Source organism: Antechinus flavipes, chromosome 1, assembly GCF_016432865.1.
Source record: "Antechinus flavipes isolate AdamAnt ecotype Samford, QLD, Australia chromosome 1, AdamAnt_v2, whole genome shotgun sequence".
Lineage (NCBI taxonomy): Eukaryota > Metazoa > Chordata > Mammalia > Dasyuromorphia > Dasyuridae > Antechinus > Antechinus flavipes.
In genome coordinates this window covers 651,565,819-651,585,546 of record NC_067398.1, presented here as the reverse complement: position 1 = coordinate 651,585,546, position 19,728 = coordinate 651,565,819, and positions in this window count along the sequence as shown.

The window sequence follows — 19,728 nt, the reverse complement described above, 5'->3', positions numbered from 1 at the left end:
AATATTTAAGTACTTATTTTGTGTAAGTCACTGCTAGGTATTAGGGATAGAGAAACAAAAACAAATCATTGCTATTGTCAAGAATTTTGTATTCTATAGAGAGAAATCTCATATTTCATTGTTAATGGTGTTTAGTATAAATATTTTGAGAAAAAATTATGTTTTTACTAAAAGAGAAGTACCTAGAAAACTTATGATCTCAGTTAGCTATGCATATAGTTGATTCCAGGAATCACTCACAGATCCTTGATTTCTTGAAGTTATATTGAAACTACCTAGCTCCACATGGTGGCAGTGTTTTCCAAAACAAAATTTATTATTTTGAGTGTTGGTAAAGAGCACCAAAAGGACAAGTAATGGACTTTAAATTTGTTGGGACCAGTATGAGAGCATGGATTCCTGAAGGAGATGGTGATAGGGGTGTAAATGAAATGGTATATTAAATGAGTGAATAATAAGCAGAAAATTAAGTCCATCCCTGTTCAAAATGTTTATATCTATTCATGATTTAGATACGGGGTATAATGGTTCCCTGACCCCTTGATAGAACACATTTTGTATTCCCTGGGTCTTGTTCCTATTCTGAGCATCCCAGTTGATTCCCATAGGTAGCTCCCCAAAGAACTTTGGGTTGTAGCTATCAGTGAACTCAATAGTAGGTCCTGTATTAAAGCCTTTCAGCAGTCTGTATGAGTGAAAGCCACCCAGAAGAATGCCACAATATAAAAAGCCCTTTGGCTTAATAATAGTTAACATTTATATAGCACCAGGCACTGTGCTAAGCACTTTGAAATTTTTATCTTATTTGATCACCACAACAATTTTGAGAAGTAGATATATCATCATCACCATTTCACAGCTTGGAAAATAGAGGCAAACAGAGGTAAAGTCATTTGCCCAGGATCACATACCTAGTAAGTATGTAAAGCAGAATTTGAACTCAGATTTTCCTGATGCCAGACCTGGCACTCTATATACTATGTGCCACCTATTTGTCATGGTGTTGAGGTTGAACACTTAAGAAGCCATATTCCCAGATGGTATGGCTATCAGCCCCATAGAAAAGTCTTCATGGAGCTCTATTTGAAATCTTTGGCTAGTCAGAGAGTGCCAAAGTTAAATACCACATTGTTTTCTGTCCAATCAAATCAGGAGATGTTGGTCAGTGTTAGTCAACATCCTTGAACAATTAAAGAATCAAGCACTAAGCTTCCTGTCCCTCAAGGAGTTCAAGATGAGGCTGAATGATTGACACCATCAGAGAATAACAAAGTTTGAGAATTGGAAAGGACCTTAGCAGCCATTTAGTCCAACCCATACTTGAGAGGAATTCCTGCTACATAATATATCCCAAAACTCCCTATTCATGCAGCTTCTTCTTGTACTCCCAAGAGGGAACCCATCACCTCTTTAACTACCCCATTTTTCTGGTTTGGGTGATCTGCCTTAAATCCTACTTTTTCCCTACCTCCAACCTCAGCCAACCTCAGGAGCAAGTGGGCACTAGTATGCTTTTGTCCCTAGTAACAATGTTCCTTGGTTATTGTAAGCATTATTAGTTGCCTGTTATCTGTTATCACCATTGTGGCTTGTAACCATTCCCCATCTCCTGTTTGCCCTTTGGCATATTCTGCCACCTTTAACATGTTCATGCCCATATAGAACTTTTGTTGTTTGTTTCAAAGGGGACCAATGACATCAAGGGGCTAAGTCTTGACTTGTGTGTAAATTGGATTTTCTCTTTCTTCCAGAATCATGAGAATCCAAAGGGAAGACAGAAGACAAGATGAGTGGCAATGGCCTTAGATGCAGTGGATGACCTTGGTGTCTTTGATGTCTTAGACCCAAGATCTAAGTGGTCCACAAAGCCTGCTAAGGACCCTTCATGGCTTGTTGGCACAAATTGTTCTTACCACCTATTCCACAGGGAAAGTCTTCACATGTTAGAGTAGACATCCTTCTAACTCACCAACTAGTATGAAGCCTGTTGATCACCCTTAACCCGGTTTAGCCCTATTTCTGTGATGGCTCTACCAGGGTGTCGCTGCTATATATGTTGCAGCTTTTTGGAGCCACGGATTAGAATTGAGTTAAAGATGAACACCAAAGGTGGATGAACAGCCTTGAAAATGGCAAGATGCAGAGATATAACTAGGAATCTTGGCACTAGATTTAAAAATTGCCTTCAAAATTAACAATGATGGGAATAAACCTTGGACATCAACCTCACGATGGTGAAATTTTGGGTAGATGCTTCAATTTGTCAGGTTGAAATAGACTACCAACTTGTGTAGGGGTTCACTCTGCCACCCAATGAAATTCTCATCTGATCTGGGTTCAAGGAAGTGGAAGACATACCATCTAGAATCTTCCAAAATTAATTAATTATTATCGCTAAGTCATCTCTATAGTGTTGAAGGAGTGAAAATATCCTGCCTCTGACTTTTGCTAGTTGTGTGACCTTAGACACAATGTCTGGGCCTTAGTTTTTTAATATGTAAAAATAAGGAGTTTGGATTAGATGGTTTCCGAAGTCCCTTCCAGCTTTTGAGCCTAAAATCTTAGTAAAATGCAACACTCTATTAAATTGAATAATTTAATAAAATCATCTTTTAAAAGTTCCATATGAGCAAAACTTCCTTGCTTTGGGTTAGAGTTCTGGTTATCTCATCCCTAAAAGCAATCCCAATAGACTTTGGACAAAAAATGACATCTTCATCCAGAAAAACAAAACTGAATGTAAATCAACACATGCTATGTTCACTTCTATTTTTTTTCTCTCTCTCATGGTTTTTCCCTTTTGGTCTGATTTTTCTCTCCCAACATGATTCATAAAGCTGTGTGTATTAAAAAATAAATAAGTTTACTACAATGGAAAAAGTTCCTGGATAGATGGACTATGAGGTCCCTTCAAACTGCAAGAATCTGAAGTTTTGATATTTTCTGTATATTTAATGAAGTTATTTGGCTAGGCCATAGAATCCCTGGAGAAAAGTATATAACATAAAGTGAGAGAAATGTATTAGTTTGGACTTTATCCTCTGAGTAATTGTGAGTCACTGACATACTTGAGCAGGGAGAGTAATGTGGTCCGTTAGGATTATTTTTGCTTTTTTATATTAAACCTTTCTAATTTTCAAAAGATATGCATGGATAATTTTTTAATATTAACCACTGCAAAAGCTTGTGTTCCAAATTTTCCCCTCTTCTCCCTATCCACTCTTCTAGATAGTAAGTAGTCCAATATATGTTAAACATTGTAAAATATATGTTAAATCAAATATATACATATATATTTATACAATTATCTTGCTGCACAAGAACAATCAAATCAAAAAGAAAAAAAAATGAGAAATAAAATAAAAATGCAAGCAAACAACAGAAAAAGAGTGAAAATGCTATGCTGTGATCCACACTTAGTTCCCACAGTCCTCTTTCTGGATGTAGATGGCTCTCTTTATCACAAGATCATTGGAACTGGTCTAAATCATCTCATTGTTGAGAAGAGCCACATCCATCAAAATTGATTATCATATAATCTTGTTGTTGCTGTGTACAATGATTTCCTGGTTTTGCTATTTCACTTAGCATCAGTTTATGTAAGTCTCTTCAGACCTCTCTAGTCTTTCTCTCTGAAATCATCCTGCTTATCAATTCTTATACAACAATAATATTCTATAACTTTCATATGCCATAATTTATTCAGTCATTCTCCACCTAATGGGCATCCATTCAGTTTCTACATTCTTGCCACTACAAAAAGGGCTGCCACAACCATTTTAAAGGAGGAAAGTGGACCCACATGTGCACAAACATTTTTGCACATGTGAGTCCACTTTCCTCCTTTAAAATCTCTTTGGGATATAAGCCTAGTAGAAACACTGCTGGATGGAAAGTATATGGACAGTTTGATAACTTTTTGAACATAGTTCCAAATTGCTCTCCAGAATGGTTGGATTAGTAGTTCATAACTCCATCAACAATGGATGTGCCCCAGTTTTCCCACATTCTGTCCAACATTCGTTATTGTCTTTTCCTGCCATGTTAGTCAATGTGAAAAGTATGTTGTGGTACCTCAGAGTTGTCTTCATTTGCATTTCTCTGATCAATAGTGGCTTATAGCACCTTTTCATATGGTTTTAATTTCTTCATCTGAAAATTGCTTGTTCGTATCCTTTGACCATTTATCAATTGGAGAATGGCTTGAATTCTTATAAATTACATATTGCAGAAATGAGGTCATTATCAGAATCTTTGAATGTAAAAATATTTTCTGCAGCGTCCCCTTTGGACTACTCTAACTATCTACCATTGGTGGCACGGCTAGGCCAAACTTACTAGTCTTTGGGCTCCAACCCAGATTACACAGAAACAGACTGACCACGAGGTGCAAGCATTCTGTCTTTATTCAGTCATCCTCTCAGTGTGGGTAGCAGAAAGCAAGAGCACAGTAGCAAGAGAGCAAGCTCTTCTCAGGGCTGTCTATTTATGCTGCCTCTCTTCCAGGATTGCCCATGCCCCACCCACTTAGAACTGCATAGGCAGAGCCCCAGATGGAGCCTTCTGGTGTTAGTGCTGCATCCCAGAAGATCAAGCAAGACGATGTGCCCCTTGCCATCTCAAGAAACTTATAGCAGTTCCTTTAACTCCTGTTAGACACAACCTCCTGCCTCAGAGGCCAAGTCCCTTTTTACCTCCTGGGCCTGCTCTATTAGCTAATGTAGTATATAGGCTCCCTGACACATCTCAAAAAGAGAGCAGTGCTTCATTGCCCCTTACAGTTTTCCCAATTTATTGTTTCCCTTCTAATTTTGTCTGCATTAGTTTTGTTTGTACAAAAACTTTTTAATTTAATATAATCAAAATTACCCATTTTGCATTCCATAATATATTCCAATTCTTCTTTCAAGTCACAAATTTCTTCTTTCTTTACAGATTTGAGAGGTAAACTATATTTGTTCTTCTAATTTGCTTATATTTATCACTCTTTATGTCTAAATCATGAATCCATTTCTACCTTATCTTGGTATATGGTGTTAAGTGTGGGTCAATGCCTAGTTTCTTCCATACTAGTAGTTTCCAATTTTCCCAGCAGTTTTTGTCAAATAGTGAATTCTAATCCCAAAATCTGGGGCTTGGGAGTTTGTCAAACACTAGATTACTATAGTCATTGACAAATTTTTCTTGTGACCCTAACCTATTCCACTGAATGCTTTTGATTACTGCTGCTTTGTAAAAATAATTTTATATCTAGACCACAGCTAAGCCACTTTCATTTGAATTTTTTCATTAATTCCCTTGAAATTCTTGACATTTTGTTCTTCCAGATGACCTTTATTATTTTTTCTAAATCTGTAAAATAATTTATTGGGAGTTTGATTGGTATAGCACTGAATAAGTAGATTAATATAGGTAGTATTGTCATTTTTATTATATTAGCTTGGTCTACCCATGAATCCTTTATGCTTTTCCAATTGATTAGATCTGACTTTATTGGTGTGGAAAGTATTTTGTAGTTGTGTTCATACAGTTCCTGACTTTCCCTTGACAGAAAGATCCCCAAATATTTTATATGGATTGCCCAGGATAACAGAAGCGAAAATAAATTATTTAAATAGGAATCAGTTATTTAAAATGACATTTCTTTTTGTATCTCTTGCTGTTGAGCTTTGTGTGTAATATATAAAAATTCTGATGATTTATGTGGATTTATTTTGCATCCTACAACTTTGCTAAAGTTTTGAATTGTTTCTAGTCATTTTTAGTTGATTCTCTAAGGTTCTCCAAGTATGCCATCATATCATCTGCAAAGGTTTTGTCATTACCTATTCTAATTCTGTTAATATCTTTTTCTTCTCTTGTTGCCAAAGCCAACATTTCTAGTATGATATTAAATAGTAATGCTGATAGTGGGCATCCTTGTTTCATACCTGATCTTATTGGGAATGGTTCTACTTCATCTTCATTACATATCTGCTACTGATCATTTTAGGGAAAACTCCATTTTTTCCCTATACTCTCTAGTGTTTTTAATAAGAATGGGTGTTGGATTTTGTCAAATGCTTTTTCTACATTAATTGAGATAATCCTGTTTTTTTGGGTTAGTTTGATTATTGATATAGTCAATTATGCTAAAAGTTTTCCTAACATTGAACCAGCCCTGCATTCCTACTATAAATCCTATGGGTCATAGTGGGTAATCCTAGGGTTGACTTTCTGTAATCTCTTTGTTAGTATTTTATTTAAGATTTTTGTGTCAATATTCATTAGGGAAATTGGTCTATAATTTTCTTTCTCTGTTTTTATCCTACCTGGTTTAGCTATCAGCATTATATCCATGTCATAAAAGGATTTTGGTGGGACTCCTTCTTTTCCTTCAGTTTGCCTTTTATATTTGCTTTTGTGTGTTTTTTACAGCAAATCTGCTTAAAGCTTCTCTGTGAGACTAATTGTGTCTGATATTCTCTCTTTGAGGCAAATCTGATGAGAGTAAGATTTGCTCAATGCTCATCCCCCTTCCTTCTTTCCCTCAGTTGCAATAGTTTTTTTTTTTGCCTCCTTATGAGATGCAATGTATACCTTTTTAACTCCATTTTCCTCTCCTTCCAGTAGAATAACCATTCCTCCTCTAATTTCTTTTTTAAATCATCACAATAAAATCAAATTATACCTACATCTTTAAAGTATACCCATTATGAACCTACAGATCTCCAGAGTTAAACATATCATCTTCCCATATAGGGATATAAGCTTTTAAACTTTTAAAAGAAAGTTTTTTTTTTCCTTTCTTTTCTTTTTATGCCTCTCTTGAGTTCTGTATTTGAAGATCAAATTTTCTATTAGACTCTGGTCTTTTCATCAGAAATAGATGAAATTCACCTGTTTCATTGGATATTCATCTTTTCCCCTGAAAGATGACGCTCAGTTTTGCTGGATAATTGATTCTTGGCTGCAATCCAAGTTCCTTTGCCCTTTTGGAATGTCAGATTCCATGCCCTTCAATCTTTTAAATTGGAAATTGCTATGTCCTGAGTGATCCTGATTGTGACTCCTCAATATTTGAATTGTTTCCTTCTGGATGCTTGCAATATTTTTTCCCTGATTTGATAATTGTGAAATTTAGCTACAATGTTCCTTGGAGTTTTCACTTTGGCATCTCTTTCAGGAGGTGATCAGTAAATTCTTGCAATGGATATTTTACCATTCTAGGACATCCAGGCAGTTTTCCTTGATGATTTCCTGAAAGATGATGTCAAGGCTCTTTTTCTTCATCATGGTTTTCAGGAAGTCCAACAATTTTTAGATTGTCTGTCCTATATCTACTTTCCAAGTCAGTTGTTTTTCCATCGAGGTATTTTACATTTTCTTTTATTTTTTTCATTTTCTGGTTTTGTTTGATGGATTCTTGAAGTCTCATTGATTCATTCACTCCCATTTATTCCACTCTAATTTTTAGTGAATTATTTTCTTCAGTTAGCTTTTTAATCTCCTTTTGTTTTGGCCAACTGAGCTTTTTATATTAAGTCCTTTTTTTCCCACTGCATTTTTTTGCATTTCACAGATTTTTTTCAGTGATTTAGTTTCTTTTTCATATCTATTTTATAAAGAGTTACATGCTTTTTCCATTTCATCAAGTCTGTTTTTTCTTTAAATAATTTCTGGTTTTCCTTTTCTGTACCCTTTTACAAAAATCTCATTTTCTTTCCCCATTTTTCTTCTAACTTTCTTTTAAAATCCTTTTTGCATTCTTCCAAGAGAGCCTTGTGAAATGGAGGCCAACTCATATCATTCTTTGGAGTTTCACCTGGTGTTGATTTGCCTTTAGAATTCTCAGGGTTTGAAGTTTGTTGTTCTCTTTCTCCATAATATCTTTCTATGGTTAGAGTTGTTTTTGCTTTGTTGCTCATTAAAAAAAAAAAGTTTGAGTTCTTCTGATAAGGCAAAAGGTGCAGCCACTTTAGTTTGCCCTGGGGAAGATCTGTTGACTGACTTCTGGGGCTGTGTAAGTGTGACCAGGTTCAACATTTTTCTGGGCCTCAGAGGCTCACAGTTTGCCTTTTTTATTTGCCTTTGTGTGTTTTACAGCAAATCTGCTTAAATACTGGCTTGTGACCAGGACAGAGTAGCCTGAGAGCCTTGTAATAGATTCCCAGGTGCGCCGACACAGCAATGCCCTGGCTTCCCTGTGCTTTCATCTGAACTTGGCAGCCTCTCCCCCTGCCTGATTGAAACATAGCTTTTCTGAAATTCTTCCACAGTATCTTCTTCTGGAAAATTGTTGTACTTCAAATATTTGTGGGTTCTGTCACTCCAAAAACAGTTTAGAGGTTTAATATTCTGTTATTTTGAGGAAAGCTTGGAAGAGGTCACATAGATACTTGTCTTTTCTCTGTGATCTTGGCTCTGCCCCCAAGTTAGATTTTAAGATCAAGGCTACTCTACCCAGAAAAATGTGGGACCTGGTCACACTTATGATAAATATAGATAGGAGAAAAGCTTGGAGGTGGAATGATCTAGGAAGAGCTTTGGATTTTATTCAGTTTTTTGAGTTTCCTTTGCTTTTGGAGAATATTAACAATGGGCAAGTTTTTGTATTGTATTGAACCTAAAATGCATTCTTTACAATTCCAGGAGGAAGCAATCAACCAAAGTTTATTTCAGTTTCCATTGGGAATGGAAGTTATTTGAACTATTTTGAGATACTCATCCAGTTGGCCCTACTGAATAAAATTAGGAGCAATGTATATATGTGTGCAAATTAATGGGTGAAATAAATGAAAAGAATGATTTAAAAAGCATTTATTAATTGTTTTCTAAGTCTAAAGTGCTCAGCAAAGCCTGTAGGTGAAGGTTTCTGCTGCAAATCAGATGGAAGTCCCATTGTCCTTAAGGTGCAGTGGCAAAGCAGATGGTCATATTTATTTTTTAATGTCACTTCCATTGATGAAGTTATATCCATTTTTGATATTTATCCTTCATTGAGTACAAAGGACTTTCGTGGTAATACTTTTTTTCAGTGTCTCTAAAAGGCAGGAGTGATTGCCAGGATGTATCTCCATAGGGACTGTTTCCCAGTATGATGACTGTGCATTTGGGAATGCAAATGTTGTTATTTCCAAAACTTTGAGATTCAGGATCATGTACTCAGTCCACATGGATCTGAAAGGACATAGTATTCAAAGTGGTGATGGTGGTGACAGTTGCTTGGCATATACTGTCTTTGTTCCTACCTTAGAGTAACCTGTTGCTTTAGTTAGGCTGTTTGTCTGTGACGGTTGGTGACAGGTGATGGATTCCTGTCTTCCCTATAGGAAGGATGGGTGTGTGTGAGTTTGTGTGTGTGTGTGTGTGTGTGTGTGTGTGTGTGTGTGTGTGCGTATGTGTTTGTGTGAATAAGTGGATTTATTTTGTCTTAAAGGAATAATTCCAAATAATCATCCATCCTACAATTGATTAGAAGAATAAAGATTTAGAAATTGAAGGGATCTTAAAGTTTATGTGCTTAAGCTCCCTGTTATTAGATCAGGGAATTTAAATGACTTCCCAAGGTCATCCAGGTGAGAAATCTTCAAGTTGTGATTTTAACTCTTGGAAAAGAGAAAGATCTTTGTCCCTGGAGATGTCCAATAAAATATGGTAGATAACCCCATTCTAGGGAAACTGTAAAAAGTATTTGGGCATGGGGGATGGAAGGATATAGATTTTTATCTTTGATGGTTTTGTTAGCAGGTCTGTGGGGGGGAAGGGACATTGACATCACACTTTTCAGGCATGAAATCTGGGGAGCTGTCAGAGACATGGTTTGGAATCAGACATACTGTGCAGCAGGAGAGTCCTCAGACATCATGATTGGGCTATACTGATCCCCTTTTGGTGTCTTTAATACCAGATCTTCAAAGTAACTTCCTGGGAACTGTTAAACTCACCAATAGAAAGTGTAACAGCTTCTTGGAGAGGCTAATGTTTGAGACAAACACCTGTGGTAACTAGAGCTCCTTAGGGCTTGATGGTGGTTCAGAGAGGTGGTTTGGAGTAAGCTGTGAATCATTGTGTCAGCGGGAGTTACACAGTGATTGGTTCTCAGTGGGATTTATTAAAAAAAGAAGTTAAACTCTACATCCATAGTGTATTATTGCTAAGGATCTTGTACTTTCATTATAAGGACCTATTTGTTCTACTTAAGAAATCAACATCACAAAAGCTTAGGGGCTATCTAGTTTTTGCTGTTCCTGAGAAGGAATTTCCTTGGCAATATACTGCGCAAGTGGCTATCCACTCTTTACTTGAAGGGAGCCCACTATTTCCTGAGATGGTCTATTGTAGTCTTGGATAGCTTGAAATATTTGGAAGTCTTTTTTTCCATCAAGTCTCATGTTTGTTCCCAATATCCCCACTCTTACTTTTGTCCTTTGGGGCTGAGCAGAACTAAGACATTTCCCCTTCCATGGGACAACCTTACAAATATTAGAAGACAGCTATCAGATGTGTCCTCTGACTTCTCTAGGTCAAACTCTGTCAGTTGTTTCATCATATCTTCACATAGAATGACATGAGTCAAGATGACTGGTGATGGCCCAGGAAGCAGTGAAAGATCTTGATCTTTTTAGACTAAGGTCTTTCTCAGGTCTTGGTTTGCCTAAGACATTAGCCCTTCCATGACTAAGAGAGAAAAGAAGGCCTAGTTTGCCATCACAAAAGAATAATTCTGGGAGGGGAAGATCCTCAGAATTTCTAGCCAGAACAGAAAGCAATTTCTATTTTACACTCACTCAGAGCCACCAAAAGCCCAACAATGATCGAGAAGGTTGTGTTGGGACCTATTACTGGCCATTCAATGAAAGTCAGAGTGATTTGGATTTGAAGGTTAGTCAGGTATCTCTATTTGAATCATAGTGGACTTTTTCTAAACCTGCTTTTTTCAGAACTATATTTCAAGAAATCATAAGTTAAAACTGTGCAAGACATTTGGACATATGTTCCCACATCTAATGATTTGAGTCCCCATATGGATTGAAGGAATAAATTGATGAAGGAAGAAGAAAGAAAGAAAGAAAGAAAGAAAGAAAGAAAGAAGGAGAAGGAGAAAAAAAAAGTAGTCATGGTAGAAGAAGAAGAGGAGGAGGAGGAGGAGGAAGAAAAGGAGGAGGAAGAGGAGGAAGAGAAAGCAGTAATACCCAATTCAAGTTGTGGTGCAATGGATGGCCTTGACCTTTTTAAACAAAAGTAAAATGAAGCTTAGATCCAGGAATACCTTAGTTCAAAGATGGCCCCAGACATTTAGTAGTAGTATAACTGAGCAGCTCATTTAATCTCTGTTTAACTTAGTTTCCTCAATTGTAAAATGGGGAAAATAATAACACCTACCTCCCAGGGTTGTTGTAAGGATCAAGTGAATTAAAAAATAATTTTCTTGGCAGTGTCTGGCACATAGTAAACACTATATAAATGTTAGCTGCTGTCATCATCTTCATTCCCATCTTCAACCTTATAACCATTACCACCACCATCATCATCTGATTCAAGTCTTGATATACTGTTACTTTTTTTGTCCTGGCTATCGCTCTCTTAGGTCATTTAAGATTGTATTAACCTTCTTTTATAGAATTAGGGTTAAGTGACTTGCCCAAGGTCATACAGTAAAGAAGTATTACATGTGTGAAGCCAGATTTGAACTCATATCCTTCATACTTCAGGGCCGGTGCTCTATTTACTGTGCCATTTGGCTGCTCCTGTACTAACTTTCTTAGGTCACATATTAAACTTGGAAGTTTATTAAAACTCCAAGATCTAGGGGCATATCCAAGATGATTGACAGTATATAGGACTTTGCTTGAGCTCTTTCTGGCTTATCTCAGAACCAACACTAGATCAAGCCTCTGAACAGATTTTGGAGCAAACCCACAAATATTTGGAGTATAACAAATTTCCAGCAGAAGATATCTTGGAAGAACTTCAGGAAAGGTCTGTCACAATCAGGCAAGAGGACAGCAGCTCAGTGCAGGCATGGTGCAGGGAGACACAGGGTGAGGAGGCTCTTGTGGGAAATAAAATGGGAAGCTTTTTGCCAAGATACAGCAGCACTGGCTACTTGATCCTAGTTCAGAAGCCAGCAGATTAGTGGTGAGATGTTCAATGCAGTTGCAGAAAGCAAATAGCCCCTGAACCTCAGCAAAACAGGTAAGACCTGACCAGACCCATCCTTGAGGAGGAAGCCTTTAGAACCACCAGCCCCAGGGAAGTATAAAAGCACTGTTGCCCTGTGAAGAAATTTAGAGACAAACTCCTCTCTGCCCTAGGAGCAGAGCTCAACTTTTAAAAATGAGCAAAAAAGCAAAAAAAAAAAAAAAAGAGCTCTGATCATAGATAGCTATTATAAAGACAGGAAAGAATAGAGCTACACTAAAGGTAAAATGCCTCCCCAGATGAAGCCTCAAAAGGAACATGAATTGGTCCCTAACTCAAATGGCTCTCTTAGAAGAATTTTAAAAGGATCTATAAAGAGAGTTAGAAGAAAAATAGTGAAAAGAAATAAGAGACATAGAAATAAGAAACATGGAAATTATCTGAAGAAAAACTTTCTTTAAAAATGTGTTTGCTGAAGTGGGAGGAAATGTACTAAAGAAAACCACTTCTTAAGAAATAGATTTGACAAACTAGAAGAAGAAACAACTCCTTGAAAAATAGAATTGGTGAACTGGAAAAAAGAGCAATTCCTTAAAAATGGAAAAAAGAACAAAACAACATCATTAATAGCACATCTGGCCAATTGCAAAAGGAGGTAAAAAAAGATAAATGAAGAAATTAATTCACTAAAAATTAGAATTGGGCAAATGGAAGTGAATGACTCAATGAGACATCAAGAATCAGTCAAACAAAATCAAAAAAGAAAAAATAATAATGACACAGGAGTGACCTGGAAAATAGAGACAGGAGAGACAATCTAAGAATTATTGGTTTACCTGAAAACCATGATGAAAAAAGAGCCAGGACAACATCTTTCAAAAAATCTTTAAGAAAAAGTGGTTCAATATCCTAGAAACAGAGGGTAAAATAGCCATTGAAAGAATCCACCAATCCCCCTGAAAGGAACTCCAAAATGAAAACTTCAAAGAGTATTGTAGCTAAATTCCAAAATTATCAGATCAAGGAGAAAATATGGCAAGCAGCCAGAAAGAATTCAAATATTGAGAAGCCACACTCAAAAGAGAAGGGAATCGGCATTGTGTGACTTAATCTCATTGGATCTGACTCAAATAGAAAATATCATACACATTTAGTGTAATGTAGAAATGTCTCATTTTTTGGAAAGTAGGAAGGAAAAAAGGAAAAGAAAGGGGAAGGCTAATAGAAGTAAGGGCAGAAGTAAAAGGAGAAAGGGATAAGAAAGGGAGAAGGGGCTGAAAAAGGACAGGCAGACTGAGGGAGGTGATGGTCAGAAGCAAAATACTGGTGATGAGTGAAAGGGGAAAGGAGAGAGAAAAATATAACCTGAAAAATAGAATGGCAGAATAATCAGAGTTAGTAATTTTAACTGTGAATGTGAACAGGATGAATTCTCCCATAAAACTGAAGTGAATAACAGACTAGATTAAAAGGCAGAATACTACGATATGTTGTTTATATGAAACACATTTGAAGCAGGAGATACATACAGAGTAAATGTAAAAAGCTGAAGCAGAATCTATTATGTTTCAGCTGAAGTAAAAAAAAAAATCAGGGATAGCAATCCTTATTTCAGATCAAGCAAAAACAAAAACAAAATGATCTAATTAAAGGATACTATAGATAATGAAATAATATCAATAACAAACATATATGCACCAAGTTGGATAGCATCCAAATTCCTAGAGGAAAAGTTAACAGAGTTGCAAGAAGAAATAGACAGCAAAACTATATTAGTGGTAAGATCTCAACCTCTCTTTATCATAATTAGATAACTCAAAACAAAATAAACAAGAAAGAAGTTAAGGAAGTAAATAGAATTTTAAAAAACTTAGATATGATAGAACTTTGGAGAAAATTGAATGGGAGCAAAAAGGAATATACTTTTTTTTCTCAGTGGTACATGGCACTTACACAAAAACTGACCAAGTATTAGGGTATAAAACTCTCAAAATCAAATGCAGAAAGACAGAAATAATAAATGCATCCTTCTCAGATCATGATGCAATAAAATTATATGTAATAAAAGATCATGGAAAAATAGACCAAAATTAATTGGAAACTAAATAATCCAATCCCCAAAAAATGAGTGGATGAAATAACAAACCTTAGAAACAATCAATAATTTCATCCAAGAGAATGACAATAATGAAACAACTTATCAAAATTTATCTGATGCAACCAAAATAGTTCTTAAGGGTAAATTTATATCTCTACTTACTTACTTGAATAAAATAGAGAAAGAAAAGATCAATGAATTGGACATGCAACTTAAAGAGCTAGAGAAAGAACAAATTAAAAACCCTCAATTAAATACCAAATTTGAAATTCTAAAAATAAAAGGGGAGATCAATAAGATTGAAAGTAAGAAAACTAATGAATTGACAAAAAAGCTGTTAGTTTTATGAGAAACACCCCCCCCCAACAAAATAGATAAAGTTTTAGTTAATTTGATTAGAAAAAGGAAATAAGAAAATTAAATTGCCAGTATCAAAAATGAAAAGGGTGAACTTACTACCAATGAAGAGGAAATTAAAGCAATAATTAGGAGCTATTTTGCTCAACTGTATGCCAATAAACCTGATAATTTAAGTGAAATGAATGAATAGTTACAAAAATATAGGTTGCCCAGATTAGCAGAAGAGAAAATAAATTACCTAAATAATCCCACTGAAAAACAACAACAAAAAAAAATTGAACAAGCTATTAATGAACTTTCTAAGAAAAAAAATCTCTAGGGACAAATGGATATACAAATGCATTCTAGCCATAATTTAAAAAATGATCAATTCTGGTACTATGTAATTATGTTCATATACTTCATGGCTTTGTAGAGTCCCAAATATTTTATACTATCTACAGTTATTTTAAATGGAATTTCACTTTTTATCTCTTGCTGCTGAACTTTTTTTGGTAACATTTTCTATTTGTAAACTATTTGTAGAAATAGAGGGAAAAGGAGCCCTACCAAATTCCTTTCATGACATTGCTATGATGCTAATATCTAAACCAGGTAGAGTCAAAACAGAGAAAGAAAATTATTGATGCAAAAATCTTAAATAAAATATTAGCAAAGAGATTATAGCCACTTATCACCAGGATAATACACTATGACCAAGTAGCATTTATACCAGGAATGCAGGGTTGCTTCAATTATTAGGAAAACTATTAACATAATTGATTATATCAATAACCAAATTAACCAGAAGTCATATAATTATATCAATAGTTGAAGAAAAAACATTTGAGAAAATCCAACATCAATTCCTATTGGAATAGGAATAAATTGAGTTTTCCTTAAAATGGCAAACAGTATTTATTTAAAACCATCAGTAAGCATCATATGCAAAGGGGATAAATTAGAAGCATTCCCACTAGATCAGGGTGAAACAAGTTGCTCACTATTACCATTACTATTTAATATTGTATTAGAAATGTTAGCTTTAGCAATAAGAGAAAAAAAAAGCAATCGAAGGAATTAGAGAAGGTAATGTAAAAACAGATACATGATGCATGTAGATGATATGAGGGCATACTTAGAGAATCCTAGAGAATGAATTTTTTAAAAAAACTATTAGAAACAACAATTTTAGCAAAGTTTCAGGATATAGAATGAATCCACATAAATCATTGGCATTTCTATGTTATCAACAAGGTCCAGCAGCAAGAGATAAAAAGCGAAATTCCATTTAAAATATCTGTAGATAGTATAAAATATTTGGGACTCTACAAAGCCATGAAGTATATGAACATAATTACAAAACACTTTTCTCACAAATAAAGTTAGATCTAGATAATTGGAAGAGTATCAAGTGCTCATGGGTAGGCCAAGTTAATGTGATAAAACTAATAATTCTACCTAAATTAATCTGCTTATTCAGTGCCATACCAATCAAACTCCCAAGAAATTAATTTAGAGTTAGAAAAATAATAACAAAATTCACCTGGAAGAACAAAAGGTCAAGAATTTCAAGAGCATTAATGAAAAAATTCAAGCAAAAGTACCAGACCTAAAACTATATTATAAAACAGCAGTCATCAAAATCATTTGGTACAGGCTAAGATATAGAGATTAGTGAAATAGATTGGGTTCACAAAATACAATAGTCAATGTATATATTTGTAACCTAATATTTGATAAGGCTCCAGCTTCTGGTATAAGAACTCACTATTTGACAAAAATTTCTGGGAAAAATTGGAAAATGATATGGCAGAAAATAGGCATTGGCCAATACTTAACATTCTGTATATATTTCACAAGAATAGCATGAGAAACTTGGTGAAATCCTTTTCTAAAATACTAATAAATTCTATCAACAGTATTTCCTTGTTTCGCCAATATGATAACTGTCAAGAATTCTCAAACATGTTAAAGTGACTATGATGTTCAAAGGTCTGTGCTAGATAATATAGCGACTAATGTAAATTATAATATTTCTTTCTCTCTTTCATTCAACTCAAGGAATATAACATCCCAACAGAGGCCAGGAATTGTTAGATATGAACTTGGTCAGATCAATGCTTTATAGTAATTGAGCTAAGGTTTGAGTCAAAATTTCTGCCTATCCCCCACTCAGAGGTGTTTGTGTGTTTGCTGTTAAGAATTATGCTTGAGCGGGGGCAGTTAGGTGGTGCAGTGAATGGAGCACCAGCCCTGAAGTCAGGAGGACCTGAATTCAAATATGGTCTTGGACACTTAACAGTTCTTAGCTGTGTGACCCTGGACAAGTCACTTAACCCCAATTGCCTCAGGAAAAAAAAGAATTATTCTCGAGGCGTTCAAAGAAATGATTGTGTGTTTGTTTTATCTTATCTTTCAAGTATGTATGCCTTTGTAAAAATCAATTGATGTTAAGTGGTTAAATGGAACTGAGATATTAGTCAGTGAGACCCTAAAAGTGTAAGAGAACATGGTAGGTGGAGACTTGCTGTGATAGCAGAGAAAATAAATTCTCCTCAGATTTCCCTAGAACCATGATAAAGATATATAACAGTCCTGGCCCTGTGACAATATAGATATTTGAAGAGTCATCCTCATAGATATAATGATTGAACACATGGGAACCGATAATCAGATCACTAAGAGAGGGCACTGAAATAAAAAAAAAATGGGACCCAAGACAGAGTCTTGAAGGGGTATAATGATAAAGTGATGAGGAGCAGCTGACAGTCTTTCAAAGGGAAGAGAGTAATGAGAGAGGAAGGAAAAGAAGAGAGTAGTGGCAAAAATCCATGGTGAAGAGAAGGGAAGGGGGCCATCAGCAGTATCAAATGCTGCATAGAAGTCAAATAAATGCATAGATAATTTTCAACATTCACCCTTGCAAAACCTTGTGTTCCAATTTTTTTTCCCTTCCTTTTCCTTCACTTCTTCCCCTAGATGGCAAGTAACCCAATATATATTAAACATGTACAATTCTTCTATGTATATTTCCACAATTATGCTGCACAAGAAAAATCAGATGAAAATGTGATAAAAAGAGAGAGCAAAAGAATGCTAGTAAGCAAAAACAAAAAGAGTGAAAATATGATGTTGTGATCCATATTCAGTTCCCTCAGTCCTCTCTCTGGGTGAAGATGGTTCTTTTCATCACAAGATCATTGAAACTGGTCTAAATCATATTGTTGAATAAAGCCACTTGCATCAGAATTGTTCATCACATAATCTTACTATTACCATGTACAATGATCTCCTCATTCTGCTCCCATCATTTAGCATTTGTTTATATTAGTCTCTCCAAGTATCTCTGAAATCATCCTGCTGATAATTTCTTATTAAAAAATAATTTTCTTTAGCATACGTATACTATAACATATTCAGCCCTTCTCCAACTGATGAGCATCCATTCAGTTTCTAGTTTTTTGCTACTATAAAAAGGGCTGCCACAAACATTTTTGCACATGTAAGTCCCTTTCCCTACTTTATGATCCTTTTGGAATACAAGTCCAGTAGAAACATTGCTGGGTCCAAGGATATGAATGGTCTGATAGTCCTTTGTTATAGTTCTATCTCTCCAGAATGGTTGAATCAGTTCAACAGCTCCAGAAAAGTGAATATTCTCTTCAGCCTGTATATCCTCTGAAACAATCTACAATCTTTGTAAGAGGCTCATTCATCTGAAAGAACCTGAGTATCTATCCCCCATGAATCTTTCATATTGCACCTGTTCATCTTTTGCTGGACTTGTCCATTTTCTGTGCATTCTTTATAAGGACCACCACATATATTGTAAAGAGTATGTTCCTCATTAAGGGCTCCACCTCACTCTCAGAAGCATTCTATGCAAAACTGCGCATCCCCTGTACATTTCTCTGTAGCCTTGATCAGGTTATGTATATTCTCTTTGTACATCCGTATTTCCTTTTCTTACCTTGTGTATTCACTGTAAGAACCTGTGCTTCTTCTTGAAATGCTATGCTGTGGTCTGTGAATACTCCCTATGAATCTCTGTAACCTTGCCAGGGCTCTGTGCTCTTAGGGTTTATGATGGGCCATGTGTTACTGTGAGACTTGGGGAGCACAGTGATATGACATCAGCGACAACAAGGGCAAAAACATGCCACCTATTTGAAGGGGTTAGAAGCTGTGGTGGGGACATTGGGACTTACAATCATGCAGACAAAACTTGGTGCCACAGTATCCTGCCACCTTGCTCAGCTTGGTACTCAGCCTCTCTGACCCTGGAGCTTCTGGATTAGAATGGAGGGAACAATGTTGCTCATGAGAAATGGGGGCCTTGAGGCTGGCCCCTCATGAGGTGACACGCTTGTAGAGTTCAACAGGCCAATATCAGGCCTTACTTTGGGTAATTGACTGGAAGTTTCTGAGCTCTTTCCCTCCCCAGTGTCCTTTTGGACAAGCTACTCCCATTTCTAATTATCTGGGAGCATAAAAAGCCTGTAAGTAGTTGAAATATTGTCAAGGAGAAGAGGAATTAGACTTATTCTCTTGGTTCCAGAAGACAGAACTAGATAGAAGCTTCAAATGGGAAGATTTTGGCTTAGTGGAAGTCTAAAGACTCAGAAATGTTCTGAAATTGAATGGGTTGTCCTGTGGGATAGTTCTTTTTTTTTTTTTTTTATCTCTGAAAGACTCAAAAGAAACCTAGAGCACCACCCAGTAGTGAAGGTGTAAAGGAGATTCTTGCTTTGTTATAAGTTTATCAGATTTATCTCTAGCATGAAGCTCATATCTATACCCCTCCTCTCTATCACCATTTCTATTCCATAGTAGAAAACTGTATCATTCTAATAATCTCCCAATGAGTTTTCCTGCTTTTGCTCTCTTACTTATGTGATCCATCCCTCATATTCCTGTAACATTAATCACTCTTGTCCAAAGCTAAGCTCACTATCTGTTCTCCCCAAAACTACTTCTTTTCTGACTTTGTTAATCTGTGATTTTACCATTTACTCTCTCTTCAATCTTGGCAAATTTGGGGTTGTCTTTGACTCTGCTTTTTTATATAACTTATGCCCAATTAAGTGCAAGTTTCCCCCCATGTATTCCAGAATTTCTGGAGTATTCAAAGATTTTGGCATTGTTCTGACCACAGACTCATATTC